Consider the following 23,740-nt stretch of genomic DNA (forward strand, 5'->3'; position numbering starts at 1 on the left):
GTATAGGTTTTGCTTCAGCTTCTTGTTGAGTAGAACAATTTTCCTTTTAATTCAAAGCAAGAGTTCCAACTCTTTAGATTAATTGTCAATTCGGATAGGTTTTGTTATTGCAAGGCTATTACACAAAATATATGCAAGGGAAAATGATGACGAGTCCTAATGAATGTTAAACTCAATCATTGTAATCACACTCTCAGCAACTCAACATTATGGATATTACACTCTCAAACCTTGTTCACATTCTCAAGAAATAAACACACGCTGCGAAATGAAACCACTTTGTTACATTGTCACTCTTATTCACAAAATAAGTGCACCCGTGGAAACCATTCTCTCAACAAATGTTGAAACACACATTCAAATGAAATGAACACACCATCAAACTATAACAGGAATCAAATAAATTTAACACTAACAAAGGGACCAGTCCAAGACCTATGCTGTTACACAATACAGAGGTTAGAATTATGCAATCATTAAAGAATGAACAAGACTAATAATAACGATAACAATAGTCACACATGAATTATAACTAAGGAAATAAATAAAACAACTATAGTACCTTCCTAACTAGTGATCCCTACTAAGGAGGGCCCTTCCTCCCTAGCAGGGGCTAGTACACTACACACAACACAAGCTAGTCAATAGAAAGGTACGAAACCACAAATGATTGTGAAATGAAATCATGAGTAACGATGGTAGTGGATAATTACTAATTTATGATAAGTGTATTGTGCATCCACTAGATGGTAATTACGGAATTTGGCTACAGCCATAGTGTATTATCCATCCATTTAGGGGCTCTTGATTCATCTAGCACATGTTTCCCATCTTTGAATTCATTATATGCAAGTGGAAAGTCATGTTTTCTGTATCTCATCTTGATAACCATCCGTTAATATTTTGAAAATAGATTTGAACTGTTTGCTTATTTCTGAGTGATTCGTTACTATTCCATGGGAAATTTTCATTTTCCATGTCTATTTGATGAGTCATCTGTATGACTAGATTTTGGTGTCATACATAAATTCCATAATTATAAGTCAAAGTCGACGATAGGTTGACTTTTGACTTTACTCTTTTCGTTATGTTTTTTTTTAATTTCTTCTAGACTTGCTTTTTTCAATTATTTCTAGTACCATTGTATTTTCCATGAATTCTGATTGAATGATCTTTCATTTTGAAAGAAACCCAAAAAGTGGCTTGTTGGTCTATGCCACCTTTGTAGATTGTGGCAAATCATTATGAAGTCTTGACTCCAGAGTAAAACAAGTGATATGAAAGGTTTTCGTGGAGATTCTATCAAGTAGTTGCATTTATTAATTCATGATTGAACCGAGAGATGAGATCTTTCATCTCATTCACTAAGGATTGACACATTATGGCTTTTATTGTATATAACAAAAGCTAGAGAATGTATAAAAGGAAACAAAGGTCCATATCCATTTCTGTGGCGTTCTCTAACTCTAAAACATTTAGTGTTGCGGAGGTCATTCAACTCTTCAAAGGAGAAGATGGGAAAAATACCATCATCTGAATATCAATTGAGATTGTTTAAATATCACTTGAGAGCATCTAAATTTCAATGGACAACCCTTGGAGCCGTGAGGGGTTAATTGCGCGAATTACCCATTACTACACAAAGGGGGTTTTAAGACAATATTTGAGGCAATTTTTGGGTAACTTGTATTGACTTGAGACATAAAAAAACTTTTGTATTGTCTTAAATATTGTCTTTAAGGGGGTGTCTCAAATTATTGTCTTAAACAATTGTCTCTATAAAGACGATATATAACACAAACATTAGTCTCTTATGAGACAATTTTTGGGTAAATTGTCTTAACTTGAGACAAAAACAAACTTTCGTATCTTCTTTAAGCGAGTGTCTTAAATTATTGTCTTAAACAATTGTCTCTTTAAAGACGATATATAACACAAGCATTATTGTCTCTTATGAGACAATTTCATTTTTGTCTATCCATAGACAATAGTCGGGATTAAAGACATATTGTTTTTATAGAGACAATATGTCTTTAATCCTAGCGATTGTCTCTCTAGAGACAATACAATATCACTTTTGTCTCTTTAGAGACAACATAAAATAATGAATCTAGAAAAATATATCTCCATTGAAATAAATCAATATAAAAAAGTATTTAAATGAAAAAAGCTACAATATCATTCATAAATTCATGTTAGGGCATAGTGGAATCAAACCACCAACCCCATACTTAGTAAGACAAGTGTTGTTCCATTGAGCTAGCACCCTTCAAAGAATTATGTGATTTATGACAATGCTTGAAATTGCATGTATACACATTGATTTAAAAAAAATCAACATATAATGGCATGATCGTTGTAAAATCTATAATCATGCAGCTCCTATTGATCAGTAGAATTAATATGGACCTAAGCAGATGTAAAATCTATAATCAAATAGTTCAAAAATGTGATTGATAGAACACATCTTGAACTTTGAAGGATGGCCCCTAGTTTTGCGATAGGTCTCATCCCTTTTTAAAGCTATTATTTATAGACTTTGACCTTAAAAATACACCTATCTCTGTCATGCTTGTATTGGTGAAACTCCCTAATCTCCCTGAATATTTGTGAGAGCTAAAAGCGTAATTTATTGGCAACAGTGGGTAACCCATTGAACAAATCCATTCTCTCAAACAAAGTTGGACGAGATTTGTATTTCCTTGTTGTTTGAAAAAAAAAGTGAATTATCATGTTGATATCTTGTTCTATTATCCACTACATGCATAGATGGGTCAATATCTCAATTTACTATGATTTAACAATAATGGAAATTTCCTTTTCTAGCCAAATAAGATACACAAAAGTCACAAAATATAAGTGATCCAGGTCCGGGTGTGAAGAAGGACCTTTCCAAGACCTTTTACTTTCGTGATGTGTTAAAATTTCCTTTTAAAAGAACATAAAGGAATACATCTGCATGCGAAAAAATAGGAGGAACATAATAATCATCAGCACATGAAAACATAAGCCATTGTTAATGGAGTTCATCCAGGAGGGACTACGTCTCCAGGCCCCAATCAAGGTGGTGTAGGCTGCTGCATTAGGTGCTGTCAAAAGAAGTGATGTACACAAGAGATGATGTCTCGATCATACAAGGAAGAAGGCCCTCATGCAGGAGTCGCTCTAAGAGATGTTCTACAACTAGAACTCTGAATCAAGAGACTCATATTAGTATGATACAAAAACATGCATGGTGTGCATCTCGCCAACAAGGCACAAAATGGATGTCAAAGAAAAACACATGCACAACGACAACAAGAGTATCCCAGCAACATACAACAAGGGATCTCAAAGCATAAAGTACATCATATGAAGATTCCTCATAACATGAAGCAAGAAATCATGACAACATGAAAATAAAGAAGATCCTGCATCAATATCAATCTAGGAACTGTAGCATAATGTAAAAGAATAAATATATGAATAAATCATATACCTCACACCACCACGGGCCATCTAAATATGTGAATGAAGAAGTGGATAAAACAATCCACGGTGAGCATCTGTTCACATTATCAATGCGCAGGCACAGTCTGCTACCAATCTGTCATGGCCTCATTATGAATGGCCATATGAAGAAGCAGGGCATCTGAAGCAGCTGTCAATAAGCTGAATCTCGTTGAAACATCGATCTCATAGCATTGATCATACAAGAAGAATCGATCAAAAGAAACAATTAAAGAAGCATTAATTAAAATATGAATCAATCATAAAGAGGAATTGATTAAAGAAGAATAATTGATCATGAAGAAAGGAACTGCTCTGGACTCTCGGCTTCTGTAGCTCTCTGTTATCTGGCTTCATAGTGTACTGGCTATGTCGTTGCAGCCCTCTGCGGCTTTGTGGCACTCTAGCTGCCTCTGTCTTTGCCTGGTCCTCTCATTTTATGGCTCCCCATCGGGTGCATCCTCCTCAATGAGGTCTCTGTCACTCATCATAGGCTCTCGGGCTCTCTCTCCCCCTTTGGTATGCAGGCTCTCTGTAGCACAAGCTCTCTCTTTGGCCTTTTTCTTCCTTTGGCACACAGCTTCTCGGGCGTTCTATCATACCATTGCTACATAGCCTTCCGCGCTCCCCCTCGGCTTTGCATCACCCATCGTGGTTTATACATGTTTGGGACAAGGCCACATACAAATCAAAGGTCTGTTGTTTATAATGGAAGCCGTTTGCATAGAAGCATTGGCTGTTGTAACAAAACTGTGAAAATAGCTTTCTTTTTGTTTAAACATAAAATACTCTAAAAACTGATAAATCCAACAAAATCCCTTTAAAGCCAGACTTCAAAATAGTTTAAATTGGCCCTACAAACCTTATCGGGTCCGCTTTAATCACTTATCACATTGCATAGCGGATTTGGCCGAAGCCACAAATATATGGGAATACACTGAAAACTCTGAATCCTCGGATTTCAAATTTTATCAGATCGGATCTATAGTCCCATCAGGTTCGCACCTCATTGCAAGTCAGGATCACAGATCACCGATCGCCGATCGTCGATATCGGCGATCGCTAATCACAGGGGTCCCAGTCCTTGGCCTTTGGGTTTCATCGACATCGATCCTCCATCGTCGATTTGCAAGCCTGTATAGTGCCGATATCGCAACTATCATGCCCTTGACTCCGATATCAGAAATCGCTGATCATGGGTCCTAAAGGCCCGCCTTAAGTCTGCTCTTTGGATTATGCCGATTGCGATTTGCCTTTAAGGCCAAAAAACCCATTTTTATGAGAAAATATCTCATTTTCTTAAGGAACAGAGCCACCTTCTTTTCACGATAACTTCATCATCTGGTTCAAATTGACGAGCCGTTCACACCTCCACGATCAGGAAGATGAGCTCTTTGATCTGGTTCTAGTTCGACATCATTCTGATCACTTTGACTTTTGATCGTTTCCATGCCATGGTGTCTGAAGATCCACCTGGATCAATAAGTATGTATATAACATGTCATTTATTTGATGATGATTTATAAATTGGACATATACTTTAAATTTTTTTAATGCATAGTCAAGGTAACCCCTCCACTATCGATTTATTGAGTGAAAGAATTTACAAGGAAGCAACATAGTAGAACATGAAAACTCTTCAAGCAAGTTGTAGTATTATAGATAAATAAGCATTAAAATTTTTACATCCAACCCAAATACACATTAAATGTATGTATCTGTTGTAGCTTAGTCTGTCATTTTAGTTTTTAATATTATTCAAAATCCAAAAAAATGAAATATCATGTTTAAGTTTTAAAAAATTAAAAGAATGTTTGAAATATTTAAATATTAGTTCAAATTGCACTATTGGAGGCATTTAAGGTGTTATGAAAGTGGGCCTGATTCATTTGCTAAAGCCCGAGTGTTTATGTGAAGCACGATCAAATATCGGCAAAGGAGGTAGGTAAAGTTCTCTGCAGGGGAACAATGAGCGCGGGTTATAATTCATGGCTCAACCCCCCCAGTTAACCCTAACATCATCATGGTTGATAGAGATCAACGACTCGTGATCACGAAAGGGGTTTAACTTTGATCAGGATCCCCTACACCCCCTACCCCAACAGTGGGCCACCCCTCATTGTCCCGCTCCAGTTCACGTCCGCCAATTCATCCTCCACCCTCATTCATTTCTATCTAGCTCACCCTCCGTACCCCGTCAACTCATCTCTACCACTTCATTAATTCGTTACACGATTCCCTTTTTCCCTCTATTTTACTTACCATTTATAAAAGAAAAAATGAAACCCCGATGTATTAGTCACTTATTTTTGGTACAAGCAGCCCCAACATATCATCTTTCACCTCCAGTTCAGCATTCCAAGTCAGAAACTATCATTTTCAATCATCATGGCCAAACAAGTAAGTTCATCCTCTGTTATCCATACCTCGTTAATGGACGTCGAACATGATATTTCTGATACCTTATGCACAATTAAGCATCTTCTCCTATATCAAGACATTATTTTGAACCATAAGAAGTCCCCTATATTCATGGCAATGGTTAGGTTAGGTGTCTTAGCAGCATTTGTCCCAAAAACACACTTTTTTCCATAATCCATTCAGTGGCTATCCTCATCCATGTACCCTAAGAAATGTTTTGTCATGAATCAGTTAGGAGAAAGTGTCTTCCAAGTAACTCATGTAGTATACCTAGGGGGGATAATATGGGGTACAGAGGGAGGTACCCAAGAGAATAATGTAATAATGGGATGGGCCATAGTAATAAATAAGATGGTTAACCCGTATCATGTAAGGGACCACAAGTAGTTAGCAATAATGTAATAAGCCCATGGTATTAGATAGATGGTATTGAGGGAACCATGGTAATGACCCATGGTATTGTATGTATGAGGCCTATATAGAGGCTACAGAATCCCCATTGAGAGAGGTCAAGGAATATTGTATGAACAGGCATATGGCTTGTGGAGTGTTCTCCTTCCTTAAGGAGTGAATGTATGGTGTTGCCCTACCTTAAGGGTTTGATCAATAAAGAATCACTTCTATATTTAGATCTTGTTATTTTCTGGGTTTATTTCTCTTATCTTATATTTTTGGATCAGATCTATAGCAAGTGGTATCTGAACACTTTCTTGGGCAAAGCGAAATATTCTTTTTTTATTTTTTTCAAAAAAAAATCAGGGCGGCAAGTTTGCAGATCAGATCTATATGTCCTAGTGCAAAATTTTTAGAATCTAATTATATATCTGGGTTCTTTTCAAAAAAATATCCAAATTGAAAAGAAAAAAAAATCGGCCGAATTGGAGTCCGAGTCAGAGTGATATCGCTGATTTAAAAATTAGCGGTGTTGCAGAAATTTTTCAGGGTGACAGGTTTGCAGATCAGATCTGTACGTCCTAGTGCAAAATTTTCAGAATCTAATTACAGATCTGGGTTCTTTGCAAAAAAACACCCAATTTGAAAAAGAAAAAAAATCGGCCGAAGGGGAGTCCGAATGAGGGAGATATCACTGATTTAAAAATTAGCTGTGTTGTAGACATTTTTTGGGGTGACGAGTTTGCAGATTAGATCTGTATGTTTTGGTGAAAAATTTGTAGAATCTCATTGCAGATCTGGGTTTTTTGTGAAAAAATACCCAATTTCAAAAAAAAATCAGTCGAATTAGAGTCCGGATGAGGGAGATATCGCTGAAGTAAAAATCAGCTATGTTGCAGACATTTTTCGAGGTGGCGAGTTTGCAAATCAGATTTGTACGTTCTGGTGCAGAATTTTCAAAATCTAATTATATATCTGGGTTCTTTGCAAAAAAATACTCAATTTGAAAAAAAAAAATCATTTGAATCAGAGTCCAGATGAGGGAGATATTGCTGATTTAAAATCAACTCTTTTTTTCAGAAATTTTTGTCACAGTGGGACAGTTGCAGCGCGAATATGAAATTCCAATATCTAGATCAGGATTTCTATCACGTGGGAAGAAGTAGAATGGTTGTTCCATTTTAGAAAACAGGTCATAATAGGGATTCTGAACAATATTGACTAAATTGTGGCCATTTCAAATTTCGTCAAGTAAGTGAATTTTTTTTCAAAACACTGTTCATAGCGGTTCAAGAATTTACAGGAAAAGATGATTGTCCTACTATTTAAGAACACAAAAAAGCACAAAAGTCATTATGGGAAAAACATTGGAAATTTTGGGTAGTGGCTAAATTTAAAGATGAGGTTGCTAGATGGTGGACCTCACTTTACAACAAAGAGTTGTCCAAACTTTCGGATAAAGAATTTGAAAAACTCCTTTTGGACAAATGGTCTCATACTAGAAAACAGGGGAATGAGACATGCAAGGGGTTATTTGCTACTGGTATCTCCTTATTGCAGGTTCATGGATGTACTCAGAAGGAGAAAATCATTGTGTTTATAAATCCTAGTTGCAAGCAAAACATTATAAATGTCAATTTGGAAAAAAAATTGCAAGTTCCAGCAAAACACATTGAAAACACACATGTTGATAATGAGGATGTTCAAGTTTATAAATATTTGAAGCTCTCTATGGATAAATATGTGTTGCATTGTGATTTTCATGCTTCAGATATGGCTAATGTGGATGTGGTTTTAGGATACCCTTGGATGGAATCTGTGGGTACTATCAATATTAATGTGTAGAAGAAATTCCTGAAGCTTTGGTATAAAAAGAAGAAAATTAAATTATAGGAAATTTCCATCAATATATAGGTAGAGTCCATGGAGACTGAAACAGAAGATGTTCCAGGGACTGACACATCAGATGATGAACCCTTAATGGTCGACAACCAAACACAAACATCAAACCACGTAGATTCCAAGGAGGCTAAAGCAGAAAATGTTACATGCATAGATACATCAGATGAGGACTAAGTGGTTGAAGTAATATTGGAAGATAAGAAACAACAGCAGGCACCACAACATGTACCAAATACCAACCAGTCTCCATTAGGTGGTGAATTAAAGAAAAAGACATCGTTGGTTAAAACTTCAGCATATCACCACCCACATCACCCCACAAGAAAATAACCAACAAGATGGGAACAAATTAGCCACAAGGACAACAACACCTGCATGAAATATAGATAGGGGCGACGATCCACCTACTACGCATCAACATTGAAGAGCCGGTAGGGTCAACTTCCATATCAAGTGAGCAAGGCACCAGCTAGATCGAGGGTTCACCTTTCTCTGGGATGGGTAGATGCACGTGCATGGTACCAGTGGACTACTCTTTTGAGTAGATCTTATTATTTTTGTTCTTCTTATGTTTCAGGGATGAAACATGTTTAAGGGAGGTGGAATGTAGTATACCTAGGGGGGATAATATGGGGTACAGAGGGAGGTACCCAAGGGAATAATGTAATAATGGGATGGACCATAGTAATAAATAACGTGGTTAACCCGTATCATTTAAGGGACCACAAGAGTTAGCAATAATGTAATAAGTGCATGGTATTAGATATATGGTATTGAGGGAACCATGGTAATAACCCATGGTATTGTATGTATGAGGCCTATATAGAGGCTAGAGACACTCCATTGAGAGATGTCAAGGATTATTGTATGAACAAGCATATGTCTTGTGGAGTGTTCTCCTTCCTTAAGGAGTGAATGTATGGTGTTGCCCTACCTTAAGGGTTTGATCAATAAAAAAACATTTCTATATTTAGATCTTGTTATTTTCTAGGTTTATTTATATTATCTTATATTTTTGGATCAAATCTATAACAACTCCTCAGTTAATCCACCAAGCTTTCAATTACCCTGTCTCTGGAACTTATGTCACTTTTATTGAATAGTCTTTAATCTCATATTATGAAAACTTATCTTCACAAGAGTCCTCTTATGCTTTATCCTTCTTGGCTCCCAAACCTGGATAGTTCCCTAGATGATTTTTTTTTCTTTAGATATATTTGTAGCAGATATAAGACCAATTTTGCAAGTAATTTCTAAAATTCTGGGAAGGGAAGACTCCAGATAGGTTGATAAAGCATTTTTGGGATTTTTCACTATGATGATGAAGCGAGAAGTGGTATTATATATTCCAGCATTTTGGGTGGACACCATTAACACTCAATTCATGACTCTCTCATTTACTGGTTCATTTAAATTTCTTTCAGTTGTCACTTATTTGTTCTTGTACCAGAATGCTGAGTATTTTGCCAATTTGGGGTTAAACAATGTAGACATAAATAAAAAGAAACAATCGGTGGTGTTTTGGACAAACATGGTGAGGGGTGATCCAAAATATGGTGGCGTGTTTGAGTTTACCGCTTTATTCTTTCTAGTGGTCTACAAGATTTTGAATGGGACCTTGCCACCAACATTTCTTCCCAATGCTCAATAATTTCTTCAATTGAGAAAAGATGTAAGATCTGGAGACTGGTTTATATTTGAAAATCATATAGAAATTAAGCTTTATGGGGCCTCAGTCAAACCATATAGACTACCAAAATTTGTGCCAATGTGACTCTTTGCTCTTGAGTTTATTAGGCAAAGCCTAAATGTGGATTAGGTTCATTTTGTCCCAATGAAAAGAGTTATCTCTTTAAGTTGCCTAGAACATTGGGACCCTTCATTGTGAACACAAGACAGGCTGCCCAAGAGTTTGAAAAATTATTAGGTGACATGTGTCTGTTACAAGTTGTGGAGTGGGATTATGACCCACATCAAATTATTTCTAAAAGAAGGACAGAGAATGGATACTCGGCTTTTGTACATGAAAGTAGGCCAGAGGTTGAGAAAATGGAAAATGGAGGTCCACTAAACACTAAAGGAACAAAGATCGAAACTCCTAGTATTTCAGAAAAAGGTGCAAAAAGGGCCAGAGAGGAAGTCATTGATCTTGATGAAGAAGAATCAGAAACAACAAAAAGAACCAAACTATTGGATGTAATGTCTTCAGCACAACCTGGTTTAATAATTCAATTGGGAGAAACAGAGGGTGCACCAGCTTCTCCATCCTCTAGTGAGCTTGTTCATGAGCAAGTTCCTCTTATTTAGAGCATGTTTGCCTAGATAGCTAAAAGAAACTAGAAAATAAAGTTGAATATGGAGGCTCAGGCTGAGTCTCAAATCATTTCTGAGAAAACCAGGTTATTTTCTACTATGGATTTAGAAAAGGGCCAACTTAAAATTTCACTCTCTCATCCCACAAAGATGTCAATTGGGTCCTCTAGTAACTTTAAAACTGTCATTTTGACAGTTGACACTGAAAAACTCCCATGCTTGACAAAATCAATTTGCAGATGCAGACTGGGCAATTGATTATCAATGATTTACATAAAACAAATGTAGCTGCTATTAAAGAAGAGAAAATGTTGCACAAAGTGATCAAGCAATTGAAGCTGGAGAAAGCTAATTCCATAGCTCTAAATGCGCAGGTGGATGAATTAAGGAAGATTATTTTTAAGATAGGAGTCAATCTTGATGATCAACCTACAATATAGAAACTATTGCAATATGCTAAGTCTGAGATTGGAATCTTGAGAAAGAATTTGAATCTCCCTACAGGTGAGCACCCTATTGATGTAGGGACAGCTGAAGTTGAAAATGAAAAGGAGAAGCTTTTACAGGATGTTTTGCAAAAGACTGAAGAGGTATATGTGCTTAAGGAACCATTGGCCAAGCTACAGAAACAAGTAGACACTCAAGTCGACATAGTAGTGATGCCAACCAATATAGAGGATCTAATGGCACAGGTGATGCAGTTGGGTACAGAATTGACGATGGATGAGCATGATTTGAAAAAAACATAGAGGGATATGGAGACAGTTTGTAAATGATTAGACTTGAGTGAAGAGGAAGCTAGAATGGAGAAGTAAAATGCTAAGAAATATAGGGAATACTTCCAAAGGGTTGAAGAGGAGATCAAAAGGTTAAAGGATAGAATGAAAGGTAATATATCTTTAATCCAGGCTAGGGAAATTCTTTGGGATGAAATTATCGAATTCATTAGGAACATCTGGGAATTCCTTGTCATTGTGTCTATTGAGAAAACAATTGTGAGGGACATGGAAAGCTTGGTTATGTAAGATAAGCAAAAATTGTTAGAGAGATTGAAGTTTGCAAAAAGAATGATAGATTTTATTAACTCTAAGTCTGATGCAAAGCTAAAATAACATGACCTTATGGACAAAGCACTGTGTGCAATGGATTTCAATAAGATGTTTATAAAAAATGTTTACAGAATTTTTTTTGAGAAGAAGATGAATGAAATAAAAGAAGTTGTTTCCAGGTTCAATATCTTATTTGATAAAAGAAATAGATCTGGGCTCCCCTCTTGCTGGGATTTAGAAGGAAATTTGCTGCCATGGGAATCATATGAGACTTTGCTAGTGGAAGCAAAAAGTAATATTGATGGCATCCATGAGAAGACAACAGTACATAAATGGGGAACTATTGTGAATTATCTAAGGATTTTAAACTTCTGTGGATGGTAAAGTCTTTGTTTACAAACAAGCCTACTTATAGTAGGATCACAACGTTCAGAATGGCACTCAACAAACTGGAAGAGGTAGCAAGGCCAAATGAACCATTGTGGAGAACATGCAAAGAGTGGATGATACAACAGAGAAAAGATTCATTAGCAGGGCCTTCTACTCAAACCAACAATCCAAACAATGACTAGCAACAATCAATCATAATTTGATTTGATTTCACTTTATGTTATTTTATTTTCTAGGAAAAGTGAGGTGTCTTTTACCCTCCAATGTAATATTTTAAATTGAACTTTTACTTTAGGTAGTTAGATAATAGTTAAGTAATTCGAAAGTTTTTGGTAGTTACCAATTGTCTCATGATGTATAAAAAGAGGGAAAATTAAATAATAAGGGTTTGAGTCTTGGAAATCTGAAGACTACACAATTTTGTACTTGATGAATTGATGATTAATGAAAGAATCAAGAGTTTCCAGACGGTGTTGAGTATGATTTGCAATCTCTCTGTTATGTGTCATTTTATTTCCTTCTCTCTTTGAATATGCTAATGAAGCTACTAGTCTTTGTTTACTTCTGTGAATAAAGTTAAATTCCCTTAAAATAGTGCTCCTATGTTTAAAGTTCTTTTCTCTGTATTTCCTCTAAGTTAAAGATAATAGTTTCTGTTATATAGTATATTTTCTTTAACCTTTCTAGGTATTCTTCACACAACATTTGTATTTGGCATCAAATGGCTTCTTGAAATTTTCATATCACCTATATGTCAAGGGTTTTAAAAATAATGATCTTCATACTCCTCAAGATAAAGACACTTTATAATAATGAGTGACATGCGTAATCAAACTTTAATGTCTTAGGCACAATTTCTCCATAGCCAAGAAATTGGTTTCCTAAGAGACAACATTAATTGGCGTCGTTGCTGGGGAGATGAAGATAAGAATATTTTCCCTAGGTTCAAATACTTTCCTCTGGTTGTTCAGTGAGGAGGAAATATTTGGTTGTATTGAACAAGAATTCAACTCTGGTTCCAAAAAGACCTCATACGAGGTCAGATACCTCGTAGCAAAAAGCTCAAGTCCTTTCAGATCTTGAGAGATTAGTTTCTAAGAGGGTTTGGAAACCAAAAACTCCATCTACACCAAGTACCACAATTTTTGTAACTAGTAGCAGTTCTGCACATCTTTTTCCCGAAAAATTAACAAAAAGATTATCATTTCTTGATCAAGAATCACCTTTTACACCCACCTCATTTCAGGAGCCTAAATTTCAAGAACAGTCTTTAGAGTCTGCCTTTCTCTTTTCAGTACCTAAAAATATATATGCTATAGTTGTTCAACCTGAACTTATATCAAAATTACCTCCTTTTCATAATTCATTTACCTTTCAGGCAAGTTCCACATCTGCCGGTACTCAAGGCTCAGCGAGTTCTGGTGCAAACATGGCAGCACCTGCATTCTTGCTAAATAGGTATGCACCTATTTAGTTGCCTCAACAACTAAATCCAATGCCTCAAGAATACTTAAAGATTATTCCTCATTTCATGGGGGAAGATGAACAAACAATAGAGAAACATATAGTGGTGTTTTGTAACTTTGCAGAAAATCTCAACGTTGAACACCTGGATGTTGTTTTAAGACTTTTTGTGCAATATTTAGACGATGAAGCAAGAAAGTGGTTTAAGGGGCTCGCTAATAACTCTATTCCTACATGGGAGGAGATGGAATGCCAGTTCACTCAGAGATGGGGAGAGAAACAAGATCATGGATATTCACTTACAGAGTTTAATTCTATCAAAAGGAAATATGATGAAAGTATTGCTAATTTCATCAGGAGGTTCACTAAGCTTTACAATAGTCTTCCAGTGGAGATCAAGCCCCCTCCTACTGGTGAAAAAGTGACTTTTGCAGGGGAATTTGAATCAGACTTTGGATTCACATTAACGAAGAGAAGATCCTCAACCCTTGACTAGATTCAAACTGGTGCTCTAGAAATAGAGGCAAATCTTGTGGCTGCAAGCAAAGCACCAGATACAAAGCCTGCATAAGGTAAGGGAAAGGCCAAGAAGAATCATCTCAAAACTAGACATTGGAGGATATGAACAAGGTGATAAAAAAATTGTCTAGCAAATTAATTAAATTGGAATTGGAGAATAAAAATTCTCAGAGGCAAGTACAACAGAATAGAGGTTTTAATCCCCAATACAGAAGGCAACCTTTGCATATTTTGCAGAAGGAAAGAAAGGACCAAGATCAAGTCCAAGCACCACTCTACTTGGAGGTAGATCCTAGTGAAGCATCAGAAGAACATTCTAAAGATCATGATGATCATATTTCCACATTGTATGCAGGGGCTGAAGATGAAATAGGTGTTGAAGAAGAATATACCGAAATAGATGTCACCTTTGATGAAAATGAAATTGAAGAGTATTGGAACCAATTTACTGATTTTATGCAGGCATAATTGCACAAGAAGTATGACTTGAGATCAAGAAAAAGATCTAGAGTTTAGGAAAATGAGGGTGAGCAGCAGATTTCAACTCCCTTACAAAAGGCGACTCCACAAGAGGTACAACCTGCAAAACAATTTGAACAAAGGAAAACAACAGCAGAGTGTAAATAGCAAGACTCAAATGCATCAAGGTGAGTCTTCTCAAGATAAAACTGATGAAATTCCTTTAGAAAGAATTGTTTCTATTCCTGAAGAAATTCCAATTATGAGGAGAAGTGAAGAAGAAACAGAAAGGAATACAAGACAACTCCATGCATTTAGTCTCACTAAAGAGTTGGAGAAAATAAAAATTCAGGTACCTCTTACAGAGTTGGTCAAGACACCAGCTTACAAAAAGGAAATTGCTGAGTTTATCAACTTATCTCAAAATGTAAATGTGAATGATACTGTGAATTTACAAGAAGATAAACCTGTAGTAGTTTTTGGCCCACATGTTGAAGAGGTAGATTCTTCAACCCCCCCTTTCTACATTTCTTTATTGATTCATGACTTCATCTTGCATAACTGCATGCTCGACCTTGGAGATTCACATAACGTCATGCCACTGTCAGTAATGAAACAACTGAATTTACAAGTCACTAAGCCCTGCAGAGAAATATATTCCTTTGATTCAAATAAGTTCAAGTTTCTTGGTGTCATCAAGGATATGGTGGTGTCATTAGCACAGATCCCAGCCAGAAGCTTATTAATGGATGTAGCAGTTGCAGATATCTCGACTAGGTTTGGAATGTTGTTATCCGGGTCATGGGGAGCTAAATTGGGAGGAGTTATGAATTTGGATTTTACTTAAGCTATTATACAAATTTTTGGTGGGGAAGAGAGAAGGATGTATAGAGAAACAAGGTTTGTTAAGACCATTACAAATAATGGAGCAAGTAATTCACCTGTGTACAGTCAAGAAAAAGCCGATTTCTCTTGTTTTATGCTGCATGATAATGCAGAACTGGCTGAAGATAATAAGAGGCAGCTCACTTTAGCATTTGTAAATACTGAGCTGCAAATAGAAGATGTATGGAAGTGTTTCTTTGATGGTGCTTATTCTAAGGAGGGCACAGGTGTTGGTTTCCTGTTGATTACTCCTAGAGGTAACATGATGCCATTTTCTTTTAAATTAGAGTTTGAAGCAACTAACAATGTGGAAGAGTATGAATCCTTAATCATTTCTTTTTAGACATTGAAAAAAATGGAGGTTCAATCTATCTCTATTTTTGGAGATTCAAAATTGATTATAAAGCAGATCAAAAATCACTGTCAAGAAAAGCACCCTAGACTCAGGGCATATAGAAATGAAGTTTGGGATCTAGTTTAGAATTTCTTTGAGGCTTTCAATATACAGTTTGTTCCAAGATATGGGAACAGGTTGGCAGACTCATTGGTTGTTGCAGCCAGCACTTTCAGACCTCCTATAAATCCAAAACTGAGGTATGAGGTCGAAATGAAGTACAGACCATCTGTTCCAGATAACATAAAGCACTAGCAGGTATTTGAGGATGACCAACAAATCAAGGAGTTCTTAACGATGATTGAATACTTTCAAGGCACTGAAATTCATCAAGATGGGTATGACTAAGAAAAAATGCAAAGTGATTAACAAAAGTCCATAGCTAATAAGAAGATCATTCAATTGAAGGATAATGGTTTTTCAAGAGGAATTTTCCTTCTTGAAAGGCTCTTTAGTTCTAGTGTTGTAGCAGTTGGTTTAGAAAAAGTTTCTCAAGATAAACAGTTCCAAGATTGCAACATTCAGACTCAGAAGGAGCCCAAGCTAGTCAATTTGTTTAAGAGAGTTCCATTTAATTATAAAGAAAGGTATATTGAACTTATTAAGAAGTACACTGATGTTTTTGCTTGGTCATATGATGATCTCAAGACATATGATATGAACTTAATTCAACACAAGATTCCCCTAAAAGAAGGTATTAAACCCTTTAAAGCAAAAACTCAGGCAGATCAATCCTTTGCTTTTTCCATTAATTGAAAAAGAAGTTAAGAAGCTTCTAGACACCGAGATAATAGTACCACTCTGATACTCTGATTGGGTGGCCAATTTAGTACCAATAAAGAAGAAAAATGGTGAAATAAGGTTATTTGTGGATTTTAGGAATTTGAACAAAGCCTCTTTATAGGATAACTATCCATTACCTAAAATGGACCATGTATTGCAAAAGGTAATTGGATCATTCAAAATGTCAATTATTGATGGTTTCTTAGGATATAATTAGGTGGTTCTTGATAAGTAGGATCAAAAGAAGACTGCGTTTACAACCCCTTGGGAAACCTTCATGTATGCTCGGATACCCTTTGGGCTGATGAATGCAGGTGCAACGTTATAGAGAGCTATGGATATTGCATTTGTGGGTGATAAGTTCGTGGTGATATACTTGGATGATACCACTGTCTTATCCAAGTCACATGAGGAGCATTTGGAACATTTGAAAAATACCTTTGAGAATTGCATGAAATATGGCCTATCTTTGAACCCTAAGAAGTCTATTTTTGCTCTAGAAGAAGGAAAGTTGTTGGGACGCATTGTTTCAAAATACGAAGTAAAAATATCTCCAGCAAGAGTACAGGCTGTACAAAAGATACCTTTGCCCAGAAGTAAGAAAGATATTCAAATTTTTTTTGGGAAAATAAACTTTCTAAGGAGATTCGTGTCAAACTATGTTGAAATTGTGAAAGAGATTACTAATATGTTGAAAAAGGAAAATGAAGTACATTGGACCAAATAGGCTAAAGAGTCATTTTCAAGAATCAAATAAGCACTACAAGTAGCTCCAGTTTTGATTAATCTATATTATCAAAAGCCTTTTCAAATATTCTAATTTGCATCACCTAGTTCAATAGCTTTTGTTTTGCTCCAAAAAAATGATGAAGGTAAAGAGCAGCCAATTGCTTTCTTTAGTAAGGTACTCAGGGATGCTGAACTCAAATACAATATTCTTGAGAAGCAGGTGTATGCCTTAGTGAAGGCCCTAAAAGCTTTCAGGACTTATGTGTTACAGTCACAAATTGTTGCTTATGTACCAAGTGCAACAGTGAAGGATATCTTAGTCCAGAGTGATGTGGAGGGTAAAAGAGGAAAATGGATAGCTAATATCCAAGAATATGACCTAGACATAAAGCCAACCAAACTAGTGAAAGGACGGGGATTGGCAAAGATGTTGGCTGAGTCAAATTTTTAGGCTTTAGGAATCAATTTACTAACACCTGTAAATGAAGAAACGAGTAAAGAAAATGAATATAAGCCAAAGCTAGGTATAAAGATCAGATACAAATTTCTATGCTCAAATTGGTATAAGCACATAGTTCACTATTTATGTTTTCTTTCTTGCCCTCAATCATTAGATAGAGAAAGATATAGAGTATTAAAAATCAAGGCACAACCATATGTGATTGTAGAGGGTAGATTGTATTGGAAAGATCCTGCTGGAATTTTTTTACTATCTCTCACAAAAGATGAGTCTACATAGATAATTAAGGATTACCATGAAAGGTTGTGTGGGGGTCATTACAGTTGGAAGGTCACTGCCCATAAAATTCTCTAGGCAGGATTTTATTGGCCTACCTTATTTAGTCACATATATAGGTTTATCAGAGGCTGTCAAAAGTGTCAGTTTTTCACTGAGAAGAAGAGGTTGGCCCATTTGCCATTGATTCCAGTCTTCATAGAAGAACCATTCAGGCAATGGGGGCTAGACTTCGTTGGAGAAATTAATCCCCCTTCAAGTTGAAAATATAAATGGATTCTTACAACAACTGATTATTTCACCAAGTGGGTAGAAGTTATACCTACTAGAAAGGCAAATGACCAAGCGGTGAAGAAGTTTTTTGAAGAAAACATTTTCAGCAGATTTGGGTGCCCTGTTAAAATCATAACTGATAATGTTCAAGTGTTCAATTTAGTAAGGTTTGTTGCTTTTTGTCAGAAATATAATGCTATTCTATCTCATTCAATATCTTATCACCCTCAAGGGAATGGATTGGCTAAATCCACCAATAAAACATTGGTGAAAATGATTAAAATGACCATTGCAGAGAATCAGAAGGACTGGGATTTAAAATTAAAGTTTGCTCTTTAGGCCATCCGGGTGACTAAAAAAATGTGTATAGGCAAATCACCTTTTGAGCTACTGTATGGAATGTAGGCTTTTTTTCCCTATCAGCTTGTGAACCCTGTGATTGCAATGATTCAGGAAGCAAAGGAAGAACCCAATGCTTTAGTGAGAAGGATGCATAAGCTAATGGAGTTGAATGAAAGCAGAGATAAGGTGAGAGATAGTTTGTTTACGTATCAATAAAAATGAAAGGTATTTTTGACAGAAAAGCTAAAGAATTTGATTTTAAAGCTGGATACCTAGTACTGAGGTGGGATACTAGGAGAGAAGAAAAGGGCAAGCATGGGAAGTTTGACCCTCTCTGGTATGGGTCATTTGGGATTACAGAGGTAAGGGCAAACAATCCATTTCACTTGGAGAACCTTGATGGTGAAACTTTACAACTTCCTGTCAATGACCGATACCTCAAACATTATTTCCAATTCTGAGTTAAGTACACCTTGTCATTGTAAATACCGGAGTGAATTCATTGTATATTTTCATAGAATTGAATTTGGTGAAGCGATACATGACTCCATGCCCGAGGTGAAGGCACTAATCTACGGTTCTTAGTGCTTCTATGGCAAAAGCACTATCCCCAGGTGGAGCCAGGTGTTGTAGCTTACTCTGTCATTTTAGTTTTAATATTATTCAAAATCCAAAAAAATGAAATATCATATTTAAGTTTTAAAAAATCAAAAGAAGGTTTGAAAATTTTAAATATTAGTTCAAATTGAATTATCGGCGACATTTAAGGCGTTATGAAAGTGGGCCTGATTCATTTGCTAAAGCTTGAGTGTTTATGTGAAGCATGATCAAATATCGAAAAAGGAGGCAGGTAAAGTGCTCTGCGAGGGAACAACGAGTGCAGGTTATAATTCACGGCTCAACCCCCGCAGTTGACCCTAACGTCAGCACAGTTGACAGAGATCAATGGCCCATGATTGTTGTGGGGGTTTAACTTTGATCAGCATCTCGTACACCCCTACCCCCGTAGTGGGCCACCTGTCATCATCCCGCTCCACTTCACGTCTGCCACTTCACGTCTGCCACTTCATCCTCCGCCCTCATTCATTTCTATCCATCTCACCCTCCGTACCCCGTCAACTCATCTATGCCACTTCATTAATTCGTTACATGATTCCCTTTTTCCCTCCATTTTACTTACCATTTATAAAAGAAAAAATGAAACCCCATTGTATTAGTCACTTGTTTTTGGTACGAGCAGTGCCAACGTATCAACTTTCACCTCCAGTTCAGCATTCCAAGTCAACAACTATAATTTTCAGTCATCATGGCCAAACAAGTAAGTTCATCCTCTATTATCCATACCCTGTTAATGGACATCGAACATGATATTTCTGATACCTTCTGCATAATTAAGCATCTCCCCCTATATCAAGACATTATTTTGAACCATAAGAAGTCCCCTATATTCATGGCAATGGTTAGGTCAGGTGTCTTAGCAGCATTTGTCCCAAAAACCCACTTGTTTCCAGAATTCATTCAGTGGTTAACCTCGTCCATGTACCCTAAGCAATGTTTTGTCATGAATCAATTAGGAGAAAGTGTCTTCCAGGTAACTCCTCAGTTAATCCACCAAGCTTTCAATTACCCTGTCATTGGAACTTATGTCACTTTTACTGAAGAGTCTTTAATCTCATATTATGACAACTTATCTTCCCAGGAGTCCTCTTCTGCTTTATCCTTCTTGGCTTCCAAACTTGGACAGTTCTCCCTGGATGAAAAATTTCTTTCTTTAGATATATTTGCAGTAGATATAAGACCAATTTTACAAGTAATTTCTAAAATTATGTGAAGGGAAGACTCTAGACAAGTTGATAAAGCCGTTTTGGGATTTTTCACTATGATGATGAAGCCAAAAGTGGTATTAGATATTCCAGCATTTTGGGTGGACATGATTAACACTCAATTCATGACTCTGTCACTTACTGGTTCATTTAAATTTCCTTCAGTTGTCACTTATTTGTTCTTGTACCAGAATGCTGAGCATTTTTCCAATTTGGGGTTAAACATTGTAGACATAAATAAAAAGAAACAATTAGTGGTGTTCTGGATAGACTTGGTGAGGAGTGATCTAGAAGATGGTGGTCTGTTTGAGTTTACCTCTTTATTCCTTCCAGTGGTCTACAAGATTTTGAATGGGACCTTGCCACCAACAATTCTTCCCAATTCTCAAGAATTTCTTCAATTGAGCAAAGATGTAAGATGTGGAGACTGGTTTATATTTGAAGAGCATGCATAAATTAGGCTTTATGGGGCCTCAATCAAACCATATAGACTACCAAAATTATTTCCAATGCGACTCTTTTCTCTTGAGTTTAATAGGCAAAGCCTAAATGTGGATTAGGTTCATTTTGTCCCAATGAAAAAGGGTTATCTCTTTAAGTTGACCAGAATAGTGGGACCCTTCATTGTGAACACAAGATAGGCTGCCCAAGAGGTTGAGAAATTATTAGGTGACATGTGTCTGTTATAGGTTGTGGAGTGGGCTTATCACCCACATCATATTATTTATAAGAGAAGCACAAAGAATGGATACTTAGCTTTTGTACATGAAAGTAGGCCAGAGGTTGAGAAAATGGAAAATGGAGGTCCACTAAACACCAAAGGAACATAGATCAAAACTCCTAGTATTTCAGGAAAAGGTGCAAAAAGGGCCAAAGAGGAAGTCATTGATCTTGATGAAGAAGACTCAGAAACAACAAAAAGAACCAAACTATTGGATGCAATGTCTTCAACACAACTTGGTTTAATAATTCAATTGGGAGAAATAGAGGGTGCACTAGCTTCTCCATCCTCTAGTGAGCTTGTTCATGAGCAAGTTTCTCTTATTCATAACATGTTTGCCCAAATAGCTGAAAGAAACTAGAAAATAAAGTTGAATATGGAGGCTCAGGCTGAGTCTCAAATCATTTCTGAGCAAACTAGGTTATTGTCTGCTATGGATTTAGAAAAGGGCCAACTTAAAATTGCACTCTCTCATCCCACAAAGATGTCAGTTGGATCCTCTACTAACTTTAAATCTGTCAATTTGACAGTTGACACTCAAAAACTCCCCATGCTTGAAAAAATCAATTTGCACATGTAGACTGGGCAATTGATTGTCAATGATTTACATAAAACAAATGTAGTTGCTATTAAAGTAGAGAAAATGTTGCACAAAATGATCAAGTAATTGAAGTTGGAGAAATCTAATTCCAGAGATCTAAATGCTCAGGTTGATGAATTAAAGAAGATTATTGTGAAGATAGGAGTCAATCCTGATGATCAACCTGCAATACAGAAACTATTGCAATTTGCTAAGCCTAAGATTGGAATCTTGAGAAAGAAGTTGAATCTCCCTACATGTGAGCACCCTATTGTTGCAAGGATAGTTGAAGTTGAAAATGAAAAGGAGAATCTTTTACAGGATTTTTTGCAGAAGACTGAAGAGGTTTTTGTGCTTAAGGAAGCATTGGCCAAGCTACAGAAACAAGTAGACACTCATGTCTACACAGTAGTGATGCCAGCCAATATAGAGGATCTAGTGGCACAAGTGATGCAGTTGGGTACAGAATTTAAGATGGATGAGCATGATTTCAAAAACACATAGAGGGCTATGGAGACAATTTGTAAATTATTAAACTTGAGTGAAGAGGAAGCTAGAATGGAGAAGGGAAATGCTAAGAAATACAGGGAAGACTTCCAAAGGGCTGAAGAGGAGATCAAAAGTTTAAAGGAGAGAATCAAAGGTAATATGTATTTAATCCAGGCTAGGGAAATTCTCTGGGATGAAATTATCGAAGTCATCAGGAACATTTGGGAATTCCTTGTCATTGTGTCTGTTGAGAAAACATTTGTGAGGGACATGGAAAGCTTGGTTATGCAAGATAAGCAAAAATTGTTAGAGAGATCTAAGTTTGCAAAAAGAACGATAGATTTTATTAACTCTAAGTCTGATGCAAAGCTAAAAGAACATGACCTTATGGACAAAACATTGTGTGCAATGGATTTTAATAATATTTTTATAAAAAATGTTTACAGAAAAATTGATGAGAAGAAGATGAATGAAATAAAAGAAGTTGTTTCCAGGTTCAATATCCTATTTGATAAAATAGTTACAGTTGGGCTCCCCTCTTGCTGGGATTTACAAGGAAATTTGCTGCCATGGGGCAACTATTGTGAATTATCTGAATAAGGATTTTAAACTTCCGTGGATGGTAAATACTTTGTTTATAGACAAGCCTACTTATAGGTGGATCACAACATTTAGAATGGCACTCAACAAAATAGAAGAGGAAGTAAAGCCAAATGTACCATTGCGGAGAAGATGCAAAGAGTGGATGATAGAACAGACAAAATATTCATAAGCAGGGTCGTCTACTCAAATCAACAATCCGAAAAATGACCAACAACAATCAATCATAATTTGATTTGCTTTCAGTTTATGTTATTTTATTTTCTAGGAAAAGTGAGGTGTCTTTTACCCTCCAATGTAATATTTTAAAATGACTTTTTACTTTAGGCAATTAGATAGTAGTTAAGTAATTCAATAGTTTTTGGTAGTTACCAATTGTCTCATGATGTATAAAAAGAGGGAAAATTAAATAAAAAGGGTTCGAGTCTTGGGAATCTGAAGACTACACAATTTTGTACTTGATGATATGATGATTAATGAAAGCGTCAAAAGTTTCCAGACGGTGTTGAGTATGATTTGTAATCTCTCTGTTATGTGTCATTTTATTTCCTTCTCTCTTTGAATATGCTAATGAAGCTGCTGGTCTTTGTTTACTTCTGTGAATAAAGTTAAATTCCCTTAAAATAGTGCTCCTATGTTTAAAGTTCTTTTCTCTGTATTTCCTCTAAGTTAAAGATAATAGTTTTTGTTAAATGCAACATATTGTCTTTAACCTTCCTAAGTATTCTTCACACAGAATTTGTATTCAGCATCAAATGGCATCTTGAAATTTTCATATCATCTATATGTCAAGGGTTTTAAAAATAATGATCTTCATACTCCTCAAGTTAAAGACACTTTATACTAATGAGTGACATGTGTAATCAAACTTTAATGTCTTAGGTACAATTTCTCCACAACCAAGAAATTGGTTTCCTAAGGGACAACATTAATTGGTGCCATTTTCGGGGAGATGAAGATAAGAATATTTTTCCCTGGGTTTTAAT

Source organism: Pinus tabuliformis, chromosome X, assembly GCF_031772625.1.
Source record: "Pinus tabuliformis cultivar Carrire ecotype Pingquan chromosome X, CPIR1, whole genome shotgun sequence".
Lineage (NCBI taxonomy): Eukaryota > Viridiplantae > Streptophyta > Pinopsida > Pinales > Pinaceae > Pinus > Pinus tabuliformis.